Below are 3,222 nucleotides of genomic sequence, written 5' to 3' on the forward strand. Positions count from 1 at the left end.
GCATCAAGATTTCCAAAGTTCAGCCAGGGTCTATCCCAAGACCCAACTACTCGTCGTATCTGGTTCGGTATAGCCACTGCGCATGACTTCGAGAGTCATGACAATATTACCGAGGAACGTCTCTACCAGAAAATATTTGCTTCCCATTCTGGTCAATTAGCTATAATTCTTCTCTGGACTTCTGGGAATCTATTCCATGTAGCTTGGCAGGGTAACTTCGAGGCATGGGTGCAAAACCCATTACAGGTAAGACCAATCGCTCATGCCATTCGGGATCCTCATTTTGGTCAACCAGCCGTCGAGGCTTATACCCGAGGGGGAGCTCCGGGTCCGGTTAATATTGCTTATCCTGGTGTTTATCAGTGGCGGTACACTATCGGTTTACGCGACAATCAAGATCTATATACCGGAGCTATCTCCTTACTAGCTGTTTCCGCCTTGTTCCTGGTAGCGGGTTGGTTGCATCTACAACCCAAATGGAAACCGGGTATTTCTTGGTTCAAAAATGCTGAATCTCGTCTCAATCATCACTTATCAGGACTCTTCGGAATAAGCTCTCTAGCTTGGACAGGCCACCTGATTCACGTCGCTATTCCTGAATCTAGAGGCGAACATGTGAGATGGGGTAATTTACTAACTGCACTACCACACCCCCAAGGTTTGGGACCATTCTTTTCGGGTCAATGGAGTGTTTATGCACAAAGTCCCGACTCCGCTAATCACTCGTTCAATAGTGCTCAGGGAGCAGGAACTGCCATTTCAACCTTTCCGGGGGGATTTCATCCACAAACTCAGAGTTTGTGGTTAACTGATATCGCTCATCATCATCTGGCAATTGCGGTTGTGTTTATCATTGCCGGCCACATGTACAGGACTAACTACGGCATCGGACATAGTATAAAAGAGATTCTGGAAGCTCATATTCCTCCAGGAGGCAGGTTGGGACGTGGACATAGGGGACTCTACGACACAATCAATAACTCCCTACATTTCCAATTAGGACTCGCTTTAGCTGCTTTAGGAGTCATTACTTCCCTAGTGGCACAACATATGTATTCCTTACCCGCTTATGCTTTTATAGCACAGGATTATACGACCCAGGCCGCGCTATACACCCATCACCAGTACATCGCTGGTTTTATTATGACAGGGGCGTTCGCCCACGGAGCCATATTCTTTATACGGGATTATGATCCGGAACAAAATAAGGATAACGTGTTGGCAAGGATGTTGGAGCATAAAGAAGCAATAATAGCCCATTTGAGTCGGGCTAGTTTATTCCTAGGGTTCCATACTTTGGGTCTCTATGTCCATAACGACGTCACGTTAGCCTTTGGAACCCCAGAGAAGCAAATTCTTATTGAACCTGTATTTGCTCAACGGATACAATCCGCTCACGGTAAATCTTTGTATGGTTTCGACGTACTTTCTCTCCTCGACAGACAGTCCAGCATTCAATGCTGGTCAGAGCTTGTGGCTACCCGGTTGGTTAGACGCCATTAATAATAATAGCAACTCATTATTCCTAACCATTGGACCCGGGGATTTCTTAGTTCATCATGCTATTGCTCCAGGTCCACATACAACTACACCGATTCTAGTGAAGGGTGCATTAGATGCGCGCGGCTCCAAGCTGATGCCGGATAAGAAAGAATTTGGTTATAGTTTTCCTTGCGACGGTCCAGGTAGAGGTGGTACCTGTGACATCTCGGCCTGGGATGCATTTTATCTGGCAGTTTTCCGGATGTCGAATACAATTGGATGGGTCACCTTTTACTGGCACCGGAAGCATATTACCCTGTGGCAGGGAAATGTAGCTCAATTCAATGAATCCTCTACTTACTTGATGGGATGGTTGAGGGATTATCTACGGCTGAATTCTTCACAACTCATTAACGGTTACAATCCTTTCGGTATGAACAGTTTATCCGTCTGGGCATGGATGTTTTCGTTTGGACATCTCGTTCGGGCTACTGGATTCACGTTTCCCATCTCCTGGCGCGGTTATTGGCAAGAACTTATTGAAACTCTGGCTCGGGCTCATGAACGCACACCTTTGGCCAATCTGATTCGCTGGAAAGACAAACCAGTCGCTCTTTCTATCGTTCAAGCACGATTAGTGGGACTAGCCCACTTCTCCGTAGGTTATATATTTACCTATGCAGCTTTCTCAATAGCATCCACATCGGGTAAATTTGGGTAGCTCTGTGTTTCGCCTCAATAAAAGCTAAAAGCATGTATCGCATTGGGCTTACCTTTGGCATTCGAGCCAGTGGTAAGCCCAACTTATCCACGATTAAAATCTGTCTCTGATGGATAGATAGCACGGATGGGTGGCAAATCATAGCACTTCAATTGGACTCTATCCCAAATTCCATCCATTCTATAATAACATTCCAATATCGCCGACTAGGAAATTACGGCAAAGAGGAGTCTCATTGAGAAAGAGAAGAAGAAACAAAAACTGGTGAGGAAATATTATCTCATACGTCAATCCCTGAAACAGAGAATGAGGGGGGGTTTATCAATACAAGAAAAATTAGAGGTTTCTGAGGCGTTCCAATCTCCACCACGTAACAGTGCACCCACCCGTCTTCGTAACCGATGCTCCCTAACCGGACGCCCCAGATCCAATTATCGAGACTTTGGTTCATCCAGACACGTACCACGCGAAATGGCACACGCTTGTTTGCTGCCTGGAGTAATAAAATCGAGTTGGTAGATAAATATTGGTTTTCCCACACGAATTGTTGGAGAATCGATCTCCATAAATTCACAAGATTCCCTCGTGTTCAATGTAATTATTTGAAGACTGTATAATAATTACAGCGAGGGAATCAACCACGCGGGGTAGAGCAGCTTGGTAGCTCGCAAGGCTCATAACCTTGAGGTCACGGGTTCGAATCCCGTCTCCGCAAACGAAAATTAACTTGGTGATAGGGTGATAAAGCAATAGGTGATAGGGGGATAAAGCAATAGTCCACCCTGTTCCCGTATTTTTATTCCAACTATTTGACCACGTACCGGCGGGTATTCATCCACAACATAAACCGGATAATCCCAAATTTTCCCCCCTCATTCTCCTTTTTCTCCTTCCCAGGTGAATCTCCCGATTCTCTATCGGGATCCATTCAATCGGGTAAGTAGGGGGTGGAAAGGAGGACTCAACCATTTCCGCTAGTTCCAGAGACCTTACCCCACCTAGTTTTAGTATCAGCAGTT

The 3,222-nt window shown here is 45.7% G+C and overlaps 1 non-coding gene across 1 annotated transcript; it reads left to right on the forward strand.

Annotated features, from left to right (window-relative positions):
- The first annotated feature begins 2,844 nt into the window (after window positions 1-2,844).
- TRNAM-CAU (transfer RNA methionine (anticodon CAU)) lies at window positions 2,845-2,918 on the forward strand. Its single transcript has one exon. It is a non-coding gene; the product is annotated as a tRNA-Met (tRNA).
- The last annotated feature ends 304 nt before the right edge of the window (window positions 2,919-3,222 follow it).

This window comes from Dipteris shenzhenensis, unplaced genomic scaffold (genome assembly GCF_047967505.1).
Source record: "Dipteris shenzhenensis isolate YYH24624 ecotype China unplaced genomic scaffold, Dip_SZ_1.0 scaf0286, whole genome shotgun sequence".
Classification (NCBI taxonomy): Eukaryota; Viridiplantae; Streptophyta; class Polypodiopsida; order Gleicheniales; family Dipteridaceae; genus Dipteris; species Dipteris shenzhenensis.